This window comes from Dermacentor albipictus, unplaced genomic scaffold (assembly GCF_038994185.2).
Source record: "Dermacentor albipictus isolate Rhodes 1998 colony unplaced genomic scaffold, USDA_Dalb.pri_finalv2 scaffold_16, whole genome shotgun sequence".
Lineage (NCBI taxonomy): Eukaryota > Metazoa > Arthropoda > Arachnida > Ixodida > Ixodidae > Dermacentor > Dermacentor albipictus.
The window spans coordinates 747,713-770,408 of record NW_027225570.1 but is presented as its reverse complement, the minus strand read 5'-3'; the positions used below and the strand labels follow the sequence as shown (position 1 = coordinate 770,408).

The following is a 22,696-nucleotide window of genomic DNA, read 5'->3' as shown; positions in this document are numbered from 1 at the left end:
TAAACGATTATCTAACCTGCGCATCACATGACCTGCCCAGCTCCATTTCTTTCTTTTAATGTCAATTAGGATGTCGGCTATCCCTGTTTGCTCTCTCATCCACACCTCTCTCTTGCTGTCTCTTAACGTCATGCCTAACATTTATCGTTCCATGGCTCATTGCGCGTCATTTACTTGCGTGTTTTTATCTAGATCGATTACTCACAGGACACCCTGATCGTAAGAGGAAAAATCACAGAACAAAACAAAATAATAAACACGGCAGATCCCACGCCCTGCGGGAATCGATGGCATGCGGCGAAGCATTCTGCAGCGAGCCTGCCAAGTTAACGAAATGACCATGAGAACACCAAGACGTAGGTGGCTGTTTCCTGGCCTGCATGACACGCAAGTCATGACATTCATGTCATGACCCTTCGTTTATGTTGGTCATGCACTCCTGTCGTACTATGCCAATTTTGGTACGTACCAAGTTAACGAAGCCACAATGAGAGCACCAAAACGTAGACAGCTAGATAGATGTCAAAGTGGCAAACGTTCTCCAAAAACTGCTTAGCATTTAAAATTCACAGACAATTACGATACTCCCTAATGTGTAAATGTGTAATTTGAGTGCAGCTTATGCATGTTTTCATTTCGCGATATATTGGTGGCTAGCGCGGAATTTGGCTCGGCGGGCGGCACGTTGCAAACAGAGCCTGTGGCGTACCAACTATTTTTCGAGTGGTATGGGCAAGCCCCCGTTCCTTCCTGCATCCTTATATATATATATATATATATATTATGGCAAAGAAGTCCGACACGGCTGTGGACGACACGAAGGACAAGAAGTCGCAACAGCGTAGGCTTAGCCGGAACAAAAACCAGGAACAGCGTCTAGCCCAAGCCCCACTTCAGAGGCATTGGCGATCTGGCTGCGGAGCTCTGCACGGCGCACTTCTTCTTCCTTACAACTTCCCCCCTCGCTGAAGACGGAGCCGCACAGGAGGCCTAAGGCGTGGTGAGGACGAAGGGCTCGTGATACGGCTTGAGCCGATCTACGTGCACAATTTCGCGGCCTCGGCGTCGCAGGTCCGTAGGGGGCGTCAGAGGTTCGATAGCGTAGTTCACAGGAGAAGTTTGGCGTAGAACCCGGTAAGGTCCATGGTATCGGGATACGAACTTGGAGGAGACACCTTGTGTCGAAGTAGGAGGCACCCACAACCAAACAAGAGCGTCAGGCGAAAACTGGTGGTGGGGGCGCCCGTCGTCATGACGAAATTTCTGTAGCGCTTGTTCTTGCGTTGTGAGGGAGCGAGCTAGTTGCCGACATTCTTCTGCATACCGGGCGGCTTCGGAAGCCGGTTTACCCTCTGATAAGTCGGGATGGTAAGGGAGAATAGTATCAATGGGAAAGGATGGTTCCCGGCCATATAGAAGAAAGAAGGGAGAAAAGCCCGTCGTTGACTGGGGTGCCGTGTTGTAGGCGTACGTGACATATGGAAGGATGAGGTCCCAGTTGGTGTGGTTGGAGGCGACATACATTGAAAGCATGTCGCCAAGAGTTCGGTTAAAGCGCTCGGTCAATCCGTTTGTCTGCGGGTGATATGCACTGGTACAGCGATGAATGATGCGGCATTCAGCGAGAAGTTCTTGAATGACGTCGGCGAGAAAGACGCGACCTCGGTCGCTCAGGAGTTCGCGGGGAGCGCCGTGACGTAGAACGAAGCGGTGAAGCAGGAAGGAAGCAACGTCACGAGCTGTCGCGGCTGGTAGAGCGGCCGTTTCTGCATACCTCGTGAGGTGGTCTACAGCTACAATGACCCAGCGATTGCCAGCAGCTGTGTATGGCAGAGGCCCGTAGAGGTCTATCCCAACCCGGTCAAAGGGCCGCGAAGGGCATGGCAAAGGTTGCATTGGTCCAGAAGGGTGGCAAGGATCAGGCTTGCGGCGTTGACATTCTGTGCAAGAGCGAATGTACTTGTGCACAAATGTGTACATACCACGCCAATAAAACCTATGACGTAGTCTGGTGTAGGTCTTGAAGAGACCAGCGTGTGCGCACTGAGGGTCGGCATGGAAAGCGGCGCATACATCAGTGCGGAGCTGCCGAGGTATTACAAGCAGCCATTTGCGGCCGTCGGAACTGTAGTTACGGCGATAGACAATTCCGTCGCGGATGGTGAAGTGCGAAGCTTGTCGGCGTAACGCTCGGGATGGTGGGCGTGCAGGTGAATGAGAGATGTAATCTATCAAAGACGAAATCCAGGAGTCCTTGCGCTGCTCCAAAGCCATGTCGACAGAAGCGAATGGGAGAAGTGGGTCGTCTAGGACAGACACACTGACAATGTCGGCGTGGACAGGCGAGCGCGAAAGAGCATCGGCATCGGCGTGCTTCCTGCCTGAGTGGTAGACAACGCGGATATCGTACTCTTGGAGCCTCAGTGCCCACCGGGCTAGGCGGCCGCAGGGATCCTTGAGAGACGACAACCAGCAAAGTGCGTGGTGATCGGTGACGACATCGAAGGACCGGCCGTACAGGTATGGGCGAAATTTTGTGATGGCCCAGATGATCGCGAGACATTCTTTTTCCGTAACGGAATAGTTCGCTTCAGCTTTCGTCAGAGTACGGCTTGCGTAAGCAACAACATATTCTTGGCAGCCGGGCTTTCGCTGGGCGAGCACAGCGCCAAGACCAACACCGCTAGCATCCGTATGGATTTCCGTGGGAGCAGTTGGATCGAAATGGCGCAGTATCGGTGGTGTTGTGAGCAGGCGACGTAGCGTTGCGAAGGCATCATCGCAAGTCGGGGACCACGCGGAAAGATTGGGGTCTCCCCGAAGAAGCTCTGTCAGAGGTGCCATAATCGAAGCGAAATTTCGAATAAAGCGGCGGAAGTACGAGCAGAGACCAATGAAACTGCGCAAGTCTTTTAGAGACGTTGGCCTCGGGAATTCTTTAACAGCACGGAGCTTAGCGGCATCAGGGAGAACGCCGTCCTTCGACACGACATGTCCGAGAATCGTCAGCTTGCGTGCCCCAAAGTGACATTTTTTCAGATTTAGTTGGAGGCCAGCGTCACTGAGACAGCGTAAAACCTGCTCCAAGCGATGAAGGTGAGTAGGAAAGTCTGGTGCGAACACTACTACATCATCCAAGTAACACAAGCACGTGTTCCATTTGAGGCCTCGAAGAATAGTGTCCATCATCCGCTCAAAAGTCGCGGGCGCGTTGCAAAGTCCGAAAGGCATTACACGAAATTCGTATAAGCCATCTGGTGTGATGAAAGCAGTTTTAGGCTTATCTTCTGCAGCCATAGGCACCTGCCAATAACCAGAGCGTAGATCGAGGGAGGAAAAGAACTCTGCACCTTGTAAGCTGTCGAGGGCGTCGTCGATCCGCGGCAATGGATAAACATCCTTTCGGGTTATTTTGTTGAGGCGGCGGTAATCCACGCAGAAGCGGATCGAGCCATCCTTCTTTTTAACTAAAACAACTGGCGATGCCCATGGGCTGTCGGACGGTTCAATGACACCACGCTTTAGCATGTCACCTACTTGCTCATCAATGACGCGTCGTTCTGTCGACGAGACGCGGTAGGGTCGCTGCCGTAGCGGTGAGTGAGAACCGGTGTCAATACGGTGACATACAGTCGTCGTTCGGCCCAGAGAAGTGCTATGACTGTCAAAAGCAGGGCGGAATTTCTCGAGGAGACGGAGAAGGTCATGGCGTTGCGTGGGGCTTAAGCCGTTGTCGATGACATGGCTGAAAACGTCTTCAGGCGATGCGGCAGGTGCGGGACTACAGTAGAGGGTGGTGACCTCTGACGATCCATCAGGAAGTTCCGACGTGGTAATGGTGTCATAAGGCTCCACAGTGCCGAGAGATTCACCACGAAGCAACGCAATCGAGAATGGGAAGTGGTTGCGTATAGAAAGGTGAGTAGCACCAGCTTGAAGGCTAAGCAGCGCAGTTGGGAGTGGTGAGAGGTGGCGGTGAACGAAAGCAGTCGAAGGCGTGAAGAGTACGGTAGAGTCGGAGGCAACGGAACAGGATACAGGTGCCAGAACGAATGCGTGCGGAGGTATATGGATGTCGTCAGTGAGGGACAACTTGGTGCAGGAAAGCGAAACGGCATCAGATATGACATTGCCACGCGAAGAGAAGGCGACTTCTGCACGGGAGCAGTCAATAACAGCTTGGTGACGGGAGAGAAAGTCCCAACCTAAAATAATATCGTGGGAACAGTGGGGAAGAACGACGAACTCGACTGTGTAGACCACTCCTTGAATTTCAAGTCTGGCGGTGCACGCAGCCACCGGCTGGACGTGCTCTGCTGTGGCTGTGCGGAGTAAAGGACCGAAGAAAGGTGTCGTGACTTTTCGTATTGAGCGGCATAGTTTTTCGGCAATTACAGATATGGCGGCACCTGTGTCAATGAGGGCAAGCACAGAGACTCCTTCAACAGCGACATCAATAACGTTGGGCGGCGAAAGAAGAGGGCTTGAGCGTTGTGACGATGACGCAGTTCTTGCCTCGGGAACTGCGCCACTTAGTTTTCCGTGTCAGCGGTAGAGGGACGTCGACGCATCGGGGAGAGCGAGCGACGACGAGGAGAAGGAGAACGGCGGTCGGAAACTGGGCGAAGGCTTGGGCGGGGAAGGGGTAAATCGCGGTCTGGAGCGTAAGACGATGGATAGTCGTACGCGGCTGTGCGTGGGTCATCACGTGGATGAAGTGGACGGCGGCGGCACAGGCGTGCGACGTGCCCGGGAATACCACACGAATAGCAGATGGGCCGATTGTCCGGTGTGCGCCAGGGATTAATCACTCGATGGGCTGGAGGTCCTGGCGGCGTGGGCGTAAAAACAGGGCTAGGCATCGGAGGCGAAGCCCGGAAGGTCGGTGGTCGTGGTCGTGGTCGTGCGACGGCGTCGGCGTAAGTCAATGGGGCGGTGAGCTGAGGCGCCCGTTCCAGAGGAAGGACCTCGGACACTTGTTCTTCTATAACGTGTCGTAGGGTTGGGCTAAGGGACGAACTTGACTCGGGAGGGTTGGAGATCAGGGAGAGCTGGCGAGCAACTTCTTCCCGGACAAAAGTCTTGATTTGCGAGAGGAGGGTGGCATCTGGAAAAGGAGAGGTCAAGCCGGACAACGATTCCTGAAGGGGAACAGGACGGCGAGTGAGGAGGCGTTGACGGCGGAGCTCGTCATAGCTTTGGCACAGTTCAATAACTTGTGCAACAGTAGATGGGCTCTTTGAAATGAGCATCTGAAACGCGTCCTCGTCGATACCCTTCATGATATGCTTGATTTTATTGCCCTCAGTCATGCATGCATCGACGCGTTTACAGAGATCGATGACATCTTCGATGTAGCTGGTAAAGTTCTCACCAGGCTGCTGAGAGCGCGACTGCAGGCGCTGTTCGGCACGAAGCTTTTGCACAGCAGGGCGGCCGAAGACCTCGCTGAACTTTGTCTTGAACACCGTCCAGCTTGGAACTTCGCTTTCGTGGTTCCGAAACCACAAGTGGGCAATTCCGGTGAGGTAGAAAGGGACGGTGGTCAATTTCGTGATGTCATCCCATTTGTTGTTCCGACTGACGCGTTCGTATGATGAGAGCCAGTCATCAACGTCATGGTCGTCAGTGCCGCTAAAGATAGGAGGGTCCCGCTGGCGGAACGTGCCGGGGCATACGGTAGACTGGGGAGCAGGTGGTGGTAAGCTCGTGGCGCTTTCGGTGGTCATGATGGCAGGGAGAGTCCGGCTGCGCAATTCCAGGATTGCAGGAGACCCAGCAAACCTCCACCAATTATGGCAAAGAAGTCCGACACGGCTGTGGACGACACGAAGGACGTGGACAAGAAGTCGCAACAGCGTAGGCTTAGCCGGAACAAAAACCAGGAACAGCGTCTAGCCCAAGCCCCACTTCATCACCCATCTGGAATCCATATCAAGTCTATCTAGTTAACGAGCTCGAGTCCTTTCAAAACCGCGTCGTCAGATACATCCATTCCTCATACTCATACGACGTAAGCGTATCATCCTTAAGAGCAAAATCTGATCTACAGCCCCTTGCACGTCGCCGTGCTACTGCTAGCCTTTGCCTCTTTCATAAGTTTTTTTACAGTACCTTATTTCACGAGCCATATATCACACCACCCGCACGCATATCTCTACGAACTGGGCACCCATTACAAGTCTTACGCCCACGCTCCCACACAACTACATTTTCCTCGTCTTTTTTTTCCCGCAAAGCATCAGATTGGAACGCCCTTCCCCACCACGTAGCTGCAATCACTTGAGTGAGTGAGTGAGTGAATAAACTTTTATTTGGTCCAGCAAAGCGCGATAAAACGCGCACCTGGCTAATCCCACGACGGGACTGACAGATCTAGTCTGCCGGCCCGATCGCGGGCGCGCTGGACGGCCAGGATTTGATCCTCAAAGACGGGACTTCGCAGGAGGGCGTCCCACTCTTCCTTGGTGAACTTCGGGCCCAGCGACCCGCACTCCCAGAGCATATGAGGCAACGTAGCTACCTCACCACAGGCCACGCAAGAACAATTGGTATAAATCTCTGGATATATGCTATTAAGGGACGCCGGATTTGGGTACGAGTTCGTTTGCAGAAGTCTTAGTGTGACCGCCTGCGGCCTGCTTAACTTGGAGTGAGGCGGGGGGAAAACCCTTCTCTCTAAGTAGAAGAATTTAGTTATTTCGTTGTGTGTGAGAGGAGCGTCTCGGTGTCCGGGGAGAGAGTCGCCCGACCCGAGGGCAGCGCGGTCGGTAAAGCCACGCGCAGCCTCGTGGGCAGACTCGTTGAGGTTCAGAGGAACCCCCTCAATCGCCCCGACGTGTGCAGGGAACCAAAAAATCGAGTGCATGGAGGTGTTGCCGTGTTTGGCGCCTTTCAGAATTTGAACTACCTGTTGGGCTACCCGGCCTTTCTGGAATGCCCTGATGGCGGCTTTCGAATCGCTATACACCCTGTCTCTCCGACCGTCTTGCATGGCGAGTGCAATGGCCACTTGCTCGGCCACCTCTGGGTTCGTCGTCCGGACGGAAGCACAGTTGATAACTTTACCCAGCGTGTCAACGACGGAAACCGCAAAAGCCTTGCCGTCTCGGTATGCAGCTGCGTCCACGAAGCTTGCTGCGATTTTGTCCCTGTTTACTTGCTTTAGCATATTCAATGCTCTTGCCTTGCGACGACCTGCGTTGTGAACGGGATGAACGTTGCGGGGCAAAGGGGCGACCACGATCTTCTCCTCTATTTCTCTGGGGATTTGGGTGTCTTTAGCCAAGTTCTTGGTTGGTGCGAGTCCGAGCTCCTCGAGGATACGCCTGCCGGCCGGCGTGGTGGACAGCCGAGTTAGCTGGGCCCGTTCCTGAGCCTCGGCTATCTCCTCCATGGTGTTGTGTATGCCGAGCCGAAGGAGGTCCTCTGTATGCGTTCGGACGGGCAGCCCGAGGGCTCTCTTGAAGAATTTTCTTATGAGGGCATTAAGCTTTTCCCGCTCGGCTCTGAGCCAGTTGTGCATGGCCACCGTGTAGGTGAAGTGACACAGCACAAAGGCGTTGATGAGCCGAAGCAGATTGTCCTCCTTGAGGCCACGATGTCTGTTCGTGACCCTTCGGACAAGGCGAAAAGCATTGTCGGTTTTCGCAATTATCTTGCGTAACGCAGTGCCGTTGCCGCCGCGTGATTCTATAAACATACCCAGGACTCTGATGGTGTCGACCCGGGGTATCGGGTCACCGCTCCGAGTGAACAGGTGAATGTCACTTTCCGAGACCGGTTTCCAGCCCTTGGGTCTGCGCCCTTTTTCTTTTCTATAAAGGAGAAGCTCAGATTTGGTCGGGGAGCATCTGAGTCCGGTGGGTAGCAGGTACTGCTCCGTGACGTCTACCGCCTCTTGCATGGCGCTTTCCACTTGCCCTTCGCTACCGCCGGTGCACCAGATGGTGATGTCGTCTGCGTAGATGGTGTGTTTGATACCTTCAACTTGGGCCAGATTCCTCGAGAGGCCGATCATGCAGATGTTGAAGAGTGCAGGAGAAATGACCGAGCCTTGCGGCGTGCCCCGTGGGCCCAGGAGCACCTCGTCGGAGACAAAGTCGCCGATCCGCAGCTTCGCTTTCCTCCCCGTCAGGAACGAACGGACGTAGTTATATAGTCTGGGGCCCAGCTCGAGGTCTGCCACGGAGGCCAGAATGTATTCGTGGAGAACGTTGTCAAAGGCTTTCTCGAGGTCGAGTCCGAGCAGGGCCCTGGTGTCTCTGGTACTGCCGTCGATGATTTGATGTTTGATCATCTTCATGGCGTCCTGCGACGAGAGGCCGGCACGAAAGCCAATCATGTTGTGAGTATAGATGTTGTTCTCTTCGAGATATCTGTTTAGTCTGTTGAGGACGACATGCTCCGCCACTTTCCCAACGCAGGAGGTGAGAGAGATCGGTCGGAGGTTGTCCACGTTCGGAGCCTTGCCGGGTTTGGGGATCAGGACGACGTTGGCGGTCTTCCATTGCTCTGGGACGCTGCCGTTTTTCCAGGTTTCGTTGATCTTCTCGGTGAGGTATGCGATCGAACCGTCGTCAAGGTTCCGCAGCATCTTGTTGGTGATTCTGTCGGCACCTGGCGCACACTTCCCCTTGAGCGCGAAAATGGCTTGCCTAGCAATCACTTGCCCGACATCGTTTCTGGAAAATGTGTCCTTGTTGGCTAATCATTAACTTGCTTTCTCACGTGTTATTATTTCTGTTGTTTTGCACTTGCGAAAATGTAGCTTCCATGTACAATTTTTTCTGTATACCTGTGTTTATATTTGTATATTCAAATGTACCCACCCCTTATGTAATACCCCTAGCAAAGGGGTCTTTAAGGAAATAAAACTGAACTGAACTGAACTGAACAGAGGCATTGGCGATCTGGCTGCGGAGCTCTGCACGGCGCACTTCTTCTTCCTTACATTATATATATATATATATATATATATATATATATATATATATATATTGCTACGGAACAGCCGCCACAGTGTGGCTGCACTGAGGAGAAGGAAGACGACGTGGCCACCGCTTGATATAGCGTCGCCATCATTGTAGGAATTTTTTCCCCGATTCTCGATTGGACATTTTCTCTTCGGCTGCCAGATTTCATACCGATTTTTTAGCCGAATTCATGGCCGTGGTGCTGGCATTACGCAAATTAGGACCATCAATTACGTCAGCCGTGATAGTCACTGATTCTTTATCACTGTGCTCATCCCTTACTGCTTCTAGTGATTCTCGCGTGATGAGGACATTTCAATCATTGGTACCTGCTTACTTGAGAAGCGTGCGTTTAATTTGGGTGCCTGGCCATAAAGGACTAATCATTAATGAAATTGCAGACTCTCTAGCCAAGGCATCGATAAGTGGCCCGATTCTTCCTTGCTGCCCTTTGACTGCTTATGTTACTGCAGCTAGATTTCGCAGGAGTATCATTATACAGTCAGTGTCAGGCTCTGCAATTACTAACTCTGCGGATTACGGACATCTCCTGCACCCTTGGAACAGAGATTTTTGCCGAACACGGAAAATTGAAGTGTCTATCACGAAGCTGCGCTGCCGTATACCTGCATTGAACTTCTACCTCCACAGGTCTGGTCTGGTCCCCTCACCATTATGCTCATTCTGTGGCGAAGCGGAGACAATCGACCATTTCTTGTTGTCTTGCAGACGTTTTTCTATTATAAGAAAACGACTACTCGAAATCCCGCTTCGCTCTATTGGTTTAACTTTATCAGTGCCTGTGATCCTGTCTTTTGGAGCCTCCATTGTTGGGTTCAGCAACAGAAATGTTTGCTTGGCGATCCAAAATTACCTCATTGAAACCAATCGATTTCCATGTTAGATTGATCGTTCTCCCTCCCAACCATAGCTTTTTTGTTATTTCTTATCTTTTATTGATTATTATTGTTATTATTATTATTATCTTATACCCGGTTTTGATCTGATTATTTCCTTTTTTCTCCAAACACAAAACGTTTACTTTTAAACTCACACGCCCAAATTGTTAACTCCCTTGTTATCATTATTATTTTTAGGCACCTAATTAAACCGCCCGATTCTTGGCCAATCCCCCACTGTGGGTATGTGCCACGGCCACTAAGGACAACAACAACAACAACATCATTGCCACCGTTTGTCTACGTGTAAATATATTGTAAATAGACTCGTACGTCAGCTACACGTAACATTAATTTGGTGGAGGTGGACGTTCCCCGTACCCGTCATGGAGCTTCGCAGCGGTGGCAACGGCGACAGTGCAACTTCGGCTCCTGCTGGCGGCACTTCATCTACGCAACCGTCTCCGCCTGCAGCCCCGACCTACGTCGCCATTACCCCACCTCGGGATCCTGGTGTTTTCAACGGAGTCGGCAGTCCTGATGTTGACGACTGGCTCCGCTTACACGAACGCGTCAGCACCAGTCACAGGTGGGATTCGACTATTATGCTCGCGAACGTTCTTTTCTACCTCGACGGAGCTCCACTTGCATGGTTCCAGACTCACGAAGAGGAGATCTCGAGCTGGGATCTCTTCAAAGAGAAGCTCCGCGACCTTTTTGGCAATCCCTTCGGTCGTCAAGTCAATGCCAAGAAAGCTCTAGCCACACGTGTACAGACGTCGACCGAGTCCTACGTGTCCTACATTCTCGACGTCTTGGCCCTTTGTGCCAAGGCTGACCCGACCATGTCTGAGGACGATAAGGTAAATCACGTCCTCAAAGGGATTGCTGACGACGCCTTCAATTTACTGGTGTTTACCAACGTCACCAGCATCGATACGATCCTCAAGGAGTGCCGCCGTCTTGAGCATGCTAAAAGCCGCCGGGTATCCCAGCACATCACGCGACTTCCCAACACAGCTGCTACGTCATCCTGTGACGACCTCTTCCACCAGCCGTCGCGATGTGACAACTTGACCCGCATCATTCGTCGTGAGGTCGAAGCGGCACAACCGGTGGCCCCTTCATTCCTGTTACCTGAACATTCTCCGGTGTCAATATCCTTGATCCAGGCCGTCGTCCGTCAAGAGTTATCCAACGTCGGCCTGCACTCCATTCGTTCCGCATGCTCGGAACCTCTCTCTCCACGCACGTCCCCACCGCGCTCTTCTTACTCTTATGGACAGCGCAACCCCTCCGAATGGCGAACCGTGGACGACAAGCCGATCTGTTTTAACTGCCGACGCATTGGACATGTCGCTCGCCACTGCCGCAGCCGCTGGACTTCCCCGACACGCTATTCTCCTAATTACCACCCTCGCCCCTCTAGTGAGTCCTTTTCCTTCGCCCCTTCTATGCCCACCCCATCATCTGACCCAGCGACGCCTTTGACACGACCCCGCTACTCCCGCTCGCCTTCTCCCTCCCGCCGCCAATCTCGCTCGCCCCCGCCACGCCGTGCTCCTTCTCCGACCTACTCGCCGCACCCCCGACCGGAAAACTAGACAGCGCAGCTTCTCGAGGTGAAGCTGCAAAGACGACATTGGCTCAAAATCCTCGCTTCACCTTACCGACGAACAAGAATCTTTTGGACGTTCTCGTCGACAATGTTCCTGTGTGCGCGTTGATTGACACCGGGGCGCATGTGTCCATTATGAGTGCTGCTCTTCGCCGTCGGCTCAAGAAAGTTCTGACGCCTGCCTCAAACCGATTTGTACAAGTCGCCGACGGAGGGACTGTCGCTATTGTTGGCATGTGTTCTGCCCGACTCACCATTGCTGAGAGACACACCGTCGTTCTTTTCATCGTCATCGAGCATTGCCCTCACGAACTCATTCTCGGTCTGGATTTTCTTGCCCATCATTCTGCCCTCATTGACTGTTCGGCCGGCTCACTTCGCCTTGACTTGCCTCTTCTTGCCGACCCTGTGGACCCGCCTCCCAGCCATCTGAGCTGCATAGATTTTATTCGCCTACCACCTCACTCTATGACACACGTAGACTTGTTGTCCTCACCAGCTGTACCTGACGGCAATTACGTGGCCGCACCAATTCCGGCCGTTATGCTTACACATGGTGTTATCGTGCCGCACACTGTGCTGAAAATTACTGGCAACCGCACCTGCCTTCCACTGGTCAATTTCGCGCTAAACGCGCAAGTTCTGCCTCAGGGGATCTCCTTGGCTATAATTCGCGCTTTGCAGGATGACGAGGTCAAGCCATTCACAGTGGAAGATCGTTACTGCTCAGCCCATACCATGACGTCATCGCACAGTAATGACGTCGACAGTAAGAAGATGGTTTCCTCTGACCTTACACCTGCTCAAGCTGAAGCTCTTTGCCGCGTTCTTGAAGGCTATCGCGACATTTTTGACTTTGACAATCGACCCTTAGGTCAAACGTCCGTCGTGACCCATCGCATAAACACTGGCGATGCGAACCCTATTCACCGACGTCCATATCGTGTTTCTGCGTCAGAACGAGCTGTTATCCAACAGGAAGTCAAAAAGATGCTTGCAAAGGACATTATCGAGCCTTCCTGTAGTCCCTGGGCTTCTCCCGTCGTACTTGTCAAAAAGAAGGATGGAACGTGTTGTTTTTGTGTAGATTATCGCCACCTGAACAAAATCACACAAAAAAGGACGTGTACCCTTTGCCACGTATTGATGACGCTCTAGACTGCCTGTACGGTGCCACTTATTTTTCTTCTCTCGACTTACGGTCCGGATAGTGGCATATATGCGTCGACGACATGGACAGAGAGAAGACTGCATTTGTTACCCCTGACGGCCTTTATCAGTTGAAGGTGATGCCTTTCGGTCTCTGTAACGCGCCCGCCACCTTCGAACGGATGATGGACTCTTTGCTTCAGGGGTTCAAGTGGTCCACCTGTTTGTGCTATCTGGACGACGTCATCGTTTATTCACCCACATTTGACACGCATCTAGACCGCCTTTCAGCGATTCTTGACGTGTTCCGCCGCGCCGGTCTCCAGTAGAATTCGTCAAAATGTCACTTCGCTCGCCGCCAAATCACCGTCCTTGGACACCTCATAGACGCCAGAGGCGTGCGACCTGACCCGGACGAAATTCGCGCCGTTACGAATTTTCCTGTTCCGAAGTCTACCAAGGATGTTCGTAGTTTCGTAGGGCTGTGCTCATATTTCCGACGCTTTGTGAAGGATTTTGCGACCATCGCCCATCCCCGTACCGACCTCTTGAAGAAAGACGCTCTATTTTCTTGGGGACCTGACCATGCCGCATCTTTTTCGCAGCTCACTACTCTCCTTACCACGCCTCCAATTCTGGCCCATTTTGACCCGTCTGCTTCAACGGAAGTTCGCACTGATGCCAGTGGTCACGGCATAGGAGCAGTATTAGCACAACACAGGCGTGGACATGATCGCGTTATAGCCTATGCCAGCCAACTTCTATCACCCGCCGAACGCAGTTATTCAATCACAGAGCACAAGTGCCTCAGTCGTGTGTGGGCTGTTGCGAAGTTTCGTCCATACTTGTACGGACGCCCCTTCTGTGTCATCACTGATCACCACGCGCTCTGCTGGCTATCCTCGCTCAAGGACCCCACGGGACGACTCGCTCGCTGGGTGTTACGCCTGCAAGAATATACCTTCTCCGTGGTATATAAGACGGGAAGCTTGCACCAGGATGCCGATTGTTTGTCCCGCTACCCCGTCGACGACCCGGCTGATGCGGACACCATCGCTTGCGTTTTCTCTGTGTCCCAGTTGCTCGAAATCGGCAATGAGCAACGCCGCGATCTTTCATTACGAGCCCTCATCGACCATCTGGAGTCAACGCCTGGCGACGCCTCTCTCCGGAGGGGACACTATACCGCCGCAATCTCGATCCACACGGCCATGACCTTCTGCTCGTAATTGCATCACACCTGCGTTCGACTGTCCTCCAACAACTTCACGACGCTCCCGTGGCTGGACACTTGGGCGTCTCGCGCACATACGACCGTGTACGCCGTCGATTCTTTTGGCTGGGTCCCGCTCCGTGCGGCGCTACGTTGCCGCTTGTGAGCCCTGTCAGCACCGGAAGAAGCCCTCCACACCTCCAGCTGGATGTCTCCAGCCGATCGACATTCCATCGGAACCCTTTGGCGTGTTGGTCTAGACCTTCTTGGATCGTTTCCTCTCTCGGGATCCGGAAATAAATGGGTCGCCGTCGCTACTGATTATGCTACGCGGTACGCAATCACCAGAGCCCTCCCGACAAGTTGTGCTACTGAGGTTGCTGACTTTCTGCTCTATGACATTTTAGTGCATGGTGCCCCGCGCCAATTACTCACTGACTGTGGCCGCAGCTTTCTGTCGGCAGTCGTCGAGGACATCCTCCGCTCCTGCTCGACTAAGCACAAGTTCAGCACGTCCTACCACCCACAGACCAACGGCTTCACGGAGCGCCTCAACCGGACCATCACCGACAGGCTTTCCAAGTACGTTGCGACCGACCACCACGACTGGGATCTTCACTTACCGTATGTGACGTTCGCGTATAATTCATCGCGTCACGACACCGCCGGCTATTCACCATTCTATCTCCTATATGGCCGAGAACCCGCGTTGCCCTTGGGACACTTTGTTGCCCTCGGCCACACGTTCAACCACTGAATACGCCCGCGACGCGATCGCACACGCCGACCACGCGCGCCAGCTCGCCCGCACCCGTCTCGAGGCCTCTATGATTGCCACCATCGCGACGTACAATTTACTCCGGGTTCTCTGATGCTTATCCGGTCCCCCATTCGACGTGTGGGCCTTTCCGAAAAGCTGCTGTCGCGCTACACTGGCCCATACCGTGTGGTGCGACAAGTGACCGATGTTACGTGTGAAGTCATCCCCGCCAGCCTCTCAGCGTCATTGTCGGCTGCAAGTGACATCGTTCACGTCGCGAGACTAAAGCCATATCACACACCTTTCGCCGCGGATGTGTAGATTAAGCACCGGGACGGCGCTTCTACTGCCGGGGGTGATGCTATATACGGAACAGCCGCCGCAGTGTGGCTGCACTGAGGAGAAGGAAGAAGACGTGGCCACCGCTTGATATAGCGTCGCCATCATTGCCACCGTTTGTCTACGTGTAAATATATTGGAAATAGACTCGTACGTCAGCTACACGTAACAATATATATATATATATATATATATATATATATATATATATATATATATATATATATATATATATATATATATATATATATATACAATATAAGAAGCAAGCAATGACACCAAGGAGAACACCGGGCAAACTACTTGCATCTTACTAATTGAAATAAAGAAATGTTAAACAAATGAAAATGAAAGTGGATGAAAAAACAACTGGCCGCACGTAGGGAGCGAGCTCAAGTCTTCCCATTATGCGTGCGATGCACTAACAACTGGGCATCGAACGCAAGACACACACACACACACACACACACACACACACACACACACACACACACACACACACACACACACACACACACACACACACACACACACACACACACACACACACACACACACACACACACACACACACACACACACACACACACACAAAGTGTCTCTTAGCGGCGCTCGCACCTCGGCGTTGTCAGGGAACGGGAGGAGAAAGCGCAGCGCGCGCCACCTGGCGGGGCGTAGTCCTGTAGCGAGAGCTGCACGAAGTGCATCTTATGCTAGAGCACTGCACGGGCCCGCTTTATGAAGCCCGTGCCCAGGCCAAGCCCGTGATACCAATCCCGGGCCCGGGCGTACATGGCCGAGCCCAGCCCAGCCTGGGTCAGGCCCGTGATTCCAAGCCCGGGCGCGCGTGTTCATGACCAGGCCGCTAGGCGATATTTGTTGTTGTTGATGATTATTGTTATTGATGCCGTGCGCTTTGTAGCGGGCGATCTGACGGAAAATCCGGTGTGTACATGCATCGAAATGTTGCTTTACCCGCGGTGGTAGTAGCTCAGCGGTTACGCTGTTGCGCTGAAATAAGCCCTAGGACGCGGGTGCGATTCCCGCTGCCACGGCGGCCGCATTTCGATATTGGCGAAATGCAAGACCACCCGTGTACTTATATTTAGGTGCACGTTAAAGAACTCCCGGTGGTCGAAATTAATCCGGTCCCCACTGTGGCGTGCCTCGTAATCATATTGTGGTTTTAGCACGTAATACCAAGGAATATAAATGAAATGTGGTACATGTACATGGCGTACATGAAAAGTCATTACAATAAAAGTATAGTGACAATGAAACACAGCAACAAAATTTACTTAAAGGGAGTGTACAACTAAAATGGAAATGCGGATAAAAGCAAACCCGGGACATTTTCTTTGATGCTTTTTTTCTGCACTCGCATTGGAAACATTATTTACACAATTTTTTTAAAAGAGGCTCTTGAATAATAATTTGTTGCAGCAAGATGAAGCTTTTGCATATATCATATTTTTATGTTTTATCAACAAAATCAGATGAAATATAAATCGTTCATATTCTAACGTCGACATGGAAACGGAATCGCCACGTACAATATAATTATATAATCAAGCTGTCCCGCACCATACTTGATGCTATTCAAGATAAAATGTTTCTCCCTTTTTAAAACGGAGGAAGAAGAAGCGGAGCAGTGCGGACGTTCGTCGCATGGGCTCCGTAGATTCAGACCCTCACGGACTATCTCGACCCACCGGGCCGCCAACTTTTGGGTTGGATCTGAGAGAGCTCACAAGCTGGATCACCCGGACACCAATTTCAAGACGGTAGGATCATTTTTGGCAAATTACCGGACTTTGACGGGAAACGCTCGCCGCTAAGCCTACCGAGGTTAAGGCTACTACTACGGGCGTTTGCGGGCAGCCAGGCCCGCTGAGCGATAGCGATGCAGCCTGGGCCCGACTCCCGCTCCACGAAATATCCTAATGTTGAGCCATCGACGAGTAGACTAGCCCAGAACTTGCTAGAAGCACAAGAGATGGACGACGACCACCTCGGCGCCTCCGACTCCGAGAATTCGGCGGATGGGGAGATCAAGGACTCCGCCATGCAGGAGCAGCAAGACACTCACAAAGAAGACGAAGCAAATTGGGAATTGGTTATGACCAAACGCCAAAAGAATCGACAGAGGGAGAACGGACGGAACGCCGCCAGCGCCGGTAATTCCCCGGCCCCACCGCCGACAGCTGGCGCGCCAGCTTCCGGCGTGCTGAAAAAAGACGGGAAAGGAGCGCAGCGGCAGTCTAGGCAGAGGCTGCCCTCGCTCCCCAGAGACGATTTCAAGATTATTTTGCGACCGAAGGGACTCGTGGTCAAGTCGCTCCAGCAATGTCAAGTGGCCCGGGCCGTAGCCGCGGCATGCAGCAACAAGTTCGAGGGAAGAGACCTGATCACGAGGCTCCGCACAGGGTCCAACATAATAATCGTGAGCACGCCGAACGAGGAGGCCGCCCAGCTCGCGAGGCGCATCACTAGCGTCACTATCGAAGGACGCTCATATGACGTGAACGCTTACGTGGCCGCACCGGAAAACACCCGGCGTGGCGTGATACACGGAGTGGACCTCGGAGCGACACCGGAGGAACTGAAAACCGACTTGTGGACGCGCACACAGGGTGTCACCATTCACAGCGCCCGAAGACTAGGCAAGACCAAGACGGCCGTCATCACCTTTCACGGACCCATCACACCGAAACACGTCATCTACTGCCGAGCCGAGTACAAGTGCTACCCGTACCGGCCCACAAGACAAATCTGCTACGTTTGCTGCCAGCAAGGCCACCGCTCCGACGTGTGCCCAACACCGGACGCCCAGGCTTGCAAACAGTGCGGGATGCAGAACCCGCCAAAGGATCACCAGTGTACACAGAGATGCCTGATCTGCGGAGGCAACCACACTACCGGATCGCGGGAGTGCCAAGACCGACTAAAGAAAGCCAGGGACCTGCGAGGCAAGGCCAACGGCGACAACAACGGCGGCGGACGCGAGAGCAGACGTCGCAGCCGGGACGACCGCGGCAAGAAGCCGAGATGGTTCAGCTCGCAGGGGGAGACTTCGCGGAGCCGTTCGAGATCCCGGGCGTCGCGGAGCCGTTCACGGAGCCGGTCACGGTCCTTCCCGCCCCTGCCACCCCTGGCCATTAAGGGAGAAGGCCAGCTGCAGCAGTAACAGCAGAAGAAGAAGACGAAGAAGGAGCCTACCCGAAAGAGCGGCGGCGTCAAGGTGAGCTGGGGAGCCGAAAACCCTTGGTTTGCTCAGCACTCGGGTGGGGTAGCTAACGAAAAGAACAACACAAACAGCAACTGCGAACAGCCTAGACAGGAGGACGCGGAGAAAATAGCGCTGAGACGTGAATTAGAGCTATCACGCGCCAAGCAGAAAGAGCTAGAACGCCAAATAGCAGAGCTAACGAAGGCAGTGCGAGACCTTAGGTCGAACAGCCCTCCGCAGCCAAAGACCGTACAAACCCAAGCCCCATGGCAAGCAGGCAACGAGGATTTCGCCACGTTTAAAGCAGAGATTCAGCAAATGATGCAGCAGATGATGCAGCAACAGCAGCAACAAATGCAGCAAGTGCAATTACAAGTCACAGAGATCCGGAGCAGCATCCGCAAGCAGAAGTTTACCGAGAATATTAGAGAGAAGGCTTACCACCGCCCCGCGCTAGCATCCCTCGCCGACACATCCGCAAACAACACCGAGGCTTAAACATGGCCAGTACAACTTTAAGCAAGCAAGAAAGCTTAGATATATGGCAATGGAACTGCAGAGGCTACCGTAAGAAGCAGGGCCTCCTCCAACAATACATTCACACGCAACAAGCACCGCCTGACATCATATCGCTTCAAGAGACGGGCACGACACCAACACTCGCCGGATACACGTGTTACGAGACTCAAGAGAAAGGAAGAACGGCTACCCTAGTCAGCAAGGCACTCATCGCCATAAGCCACGATAGGATAGCCGACACCGACGTAGAGCACGTGATTGTAGAAATTATACCTAAGAAGAAAAGAAAGAGGGGCAGTATATTTATTGTAAATGCATACAGCCCCCCGAAACAGAGGAAGGCAAAATTCCACGAGCTTTTCCATGGCGCACGCAAACTAGCGAAAGACAGCACGCTAATCATCCTAGGAGACTTTAACGCCATGGACAAAAGCTGGGGATACCAAACAACAAACCCAAAAGGCAAAACGCTAGCGGAGGCAGCAGAGAACACCGACTGCAACCTCCTCACAGACCCAGACACTCCAACCAGAATCGGAAACAACGTTAGTACCGACACCTGCCCCGACCTCACGTTCATACGAGGAGCGGAGCAAGCAGTGTGGGAGAACCTGTTAGAGAACCTAGGTAGTGACCACTACATACTCAAGACGCAAGTAACTTCGGACAGGCTAAGGCGTCAGCTGGGATCGGCAAAAATTACGGACTGGAGCGCTTTTCGAGAGGCATGCGATAGGAATCTCGCCGAGAACGGGATCCAGTCGATAGAAGAGTGGGGGAAAATTCTCATTGAAAAACAGCGCAAGCACACCAAAGAAATCGCGCGAACGACGCAGACGCCCGAGGTAGACGCCAGACTGCTCAAGCTGTGGGAAGCTAGACGCGGGCTCACCTAGAGATGGAAGAAACAAAAATACAACAGGAAGCTAAAGATAAAGATCGCGGAAGTCACAGCGAAAGCAGAGGAGTACGCGGCGGAATTGGCAAGGCAAAATTGGCAGCAATTCAGCGACTCCCTCAACGAAACTTTGAACACAGCGAGGACATGGCATATCCTCAAGGCTCTCATAGATCCGACCAAGACCAAGGCAGAAAACAACAAAACCATCTACCGGTTCATTCACCAGTTCGAGGGACCAGACTCGGAACTCCTGGAGAAGGTACGCGTTAAATGCTTCGGGGACACGAACCCAGCAGCTTACGCAGAGCGCTACCGGGGAAGAGAAAACGTTAACCTTGACAGACCCATCACGCGAGAAGAGGTCTACGCAGCGATTCGAAACACAAACAGAAACACGGCCGCGGGTGCAGATAAGATAAATAACGCACTCATCCGCAACCTCAGTGAAAATTTAGTCGCAGAATTAACCAACTTTCTCAGCAAACACTGGGAAGCTGAGACCATCCCCGAGGAGTGGAAGCATGCGGAGGTAGTGATGATTCCTAAACCGGGCAAGAAACTGCAAATTGAGAACCTCAGACCGATCTCGCTCACACCGTGCCTGGGAAAACTGTACGAACGAGTGGTGACGCTGAGACTACAACAGTACATGGAGGACAACGAACTGTATTCCCACAGCATGTTTGGATTCAGAGCAAAATTATTGACCCAAGACGTACTGCTTCAAATCAAAGAAGTACTCGGGAACGTCCCCAGGAGCGGGGAGAATATAATAATGGCATTGGATATCAAGGGGGCTTTTGACAATGTAAGCCACGAAGCTATCCTCACGGGCATGAACGACCTGAACTGCGGGAGGAGAGTCTACGGCTACGTCAAAGCCTTCCTTTCAAACAGAACGGCAACGATTGGCCTTGGAGGGCTCCGATCAGAGAAGTTCCTTACTCTAAACAAAGGGACGCCTCACGGGTCGGTCATCTCCCCCACGCTTTTCAACATAGCAATGATTGGCTTGGCAAAACAGTTAAAAGAAATCGACGGCATACACCACGCCATGTATGCCGACGACATCACCATCTGGGTTAACACAGGCTCGCTCAGACAGAAAGAAGAGAAGTTACAAGAGGCAGCCACCTGCGTAGAGGACTACGTCAGAGCAAGAGGGCTAGCCTGCTCCACTGAGAAGTCCGAGCTCCTGAGAGTTTGGAGAGGAAAGCAAAACCGCACAGTCCCCACCAGCGACGAGTTAAAGCTCAACGTCTACCTCGAGGGGAAGCCGATACCGGAAAAGACGCTCATCAGAATCCTGGGGATGTGGACACAGTCAAACCAACGCTGCACCCACACCCTCACCCTACTCAAGGCATCCACCCTACAAGTGGCCCGCATGATCACGCGTATCTCACACAGACGCCATGGTATGCGAGAGGAGGTCACACTCAAGCTGGTCAGAAGCTTGGTCGTCAGCCGAGTGGCATACAGCCTTCCATTCTACAATCCCATCAAGAGTGAGGTACAACAGGCGGACGCGATTCTACGCAAAGCCTACAAAACCGCACTCCACCTTCCCCACAACACCTCAAGCGAAAAGCTCCTAGCCTTAGGACTACACAACACCTTCGACGAATTGAAAGAGGCGCAGCTAGTCTCCCAACAACGCAGACTACAGCAGACCCCATCTGGCAGGGAGCTCCTGAAGAAATTAGGCTGCGCCGATCAACTTCAAGAGATACAGAGGACCGAAACACTTCCGGACGAGTATCGCAACACACTAAAAGTAGCGCCCATACCCCGGAACATGGGTCCCAACCTCCACAAAGCACGCAGAGAAGCGAGGGCTGAATACCTACAACAGACACTAGCACCCCAAGAAACGACGGTATACGTGGACGCAGCCACATACGCCAGAGCAGCTGGGCAGAGCAACAGCAACGCGGTAGCAAGGGTGATTGATTCGAACCTACGCGAGATCACTAGCGCATCACTACAAGGCTGTACGATAGTCGAGGCTGAAGAAGCGGCCGTCGCTCTAGCGGCAGCGGAGGGATATCGGTCTAAACGGTCTCTAACAATCATTACAGACTCGCAAACAGCGTGCCGCAACTACCTACACGGCAGAATAGGGCACGGAGCGCTCCGCATACTCCGCTCCGGAGACCACATAACAGCACGACAAACAAAAGAAGAACGAATTAGGCATACGATAGTATGGGCGCCGGGACACACGGGAGTGGCAAGGAACCAAGAAGCGGACAGGATAGCTCGAGGGTATACTTATTACCGAGCATCCAACGTAGGCGACCTCGAGGAGACCGAACCTGTACCCCAAGACTATTCGGCGATAGTAGATTACTACAAGGGCTGCAGAAAGCGGTATCCACCACCGCACAACTCCCTTAGCAGAGAGGACTCTGTCGCGTGGAGGCAGCTACAAACGGGCTCGTACCCGAACCTAAACGTACTCAACAAAATTTATCCCACACAATACAATGACAAATGCCCCTGGTGCCACGAAACACCCACGCTGTACCACATACCGTGGGCATGCCAGAAGATAGACGTGGTACCCGGTATACCAAACCCGAGTGCGGAGCAATGGGAGGGAGTGCTCTCCAGCGATCGCCAGGTCGACCAAGAAGGTCTGATTCGGCGAGCACAACTGGCAGCAGCATCCAGCGGAGCCCTGGACTAAGGGCAACCGACCGTTGTGCTGGAAGATGGACGATTCCATCTGAAGACCGCAGAAGACCAGCGAATCTAGAGCTAACAATGTTTTTCACTCACTCACTCACTCCCTTTTTAATGAAATAAAGATAGAAAATACGCTTAATATAACACCCAGTGACACAAAAAGACCGTACGCGAAAACGATGCCACAGAAATAGGAGTCTGAAAAGGCCAGCAAAAGGCAAAAATTTACATGTTCTTGTGCAAAAACAGCAGGTTGTCTAGGCTCTCCGGCTTCAAGCAGGTCCTCCTCTCTTGGAGTACGTACCCAGCTACACTAAAATTACGTTCGCTACTGGCCCTCGTGCATCGGATGCAAAGTACTTTTTTGCAAGAAATGAAAGCCCTCGGTATTTTCTGCACTGGG

At 52.7% G+C, this 22,696-nt stretch overlaps 1 protein-coding gene across 1 annotated transcript in view; it reads left to right on the top strand.

Moving 5' to 3' along the window:
- Positions 1-22,696, top strand: part of LOC135899638 (acetylcholinesterase-like) — a 215,346-nt gene that overhangs the window by 91,940 nt on the left and 100,710 nt on the right. The window lies entirely within an intron of this gene.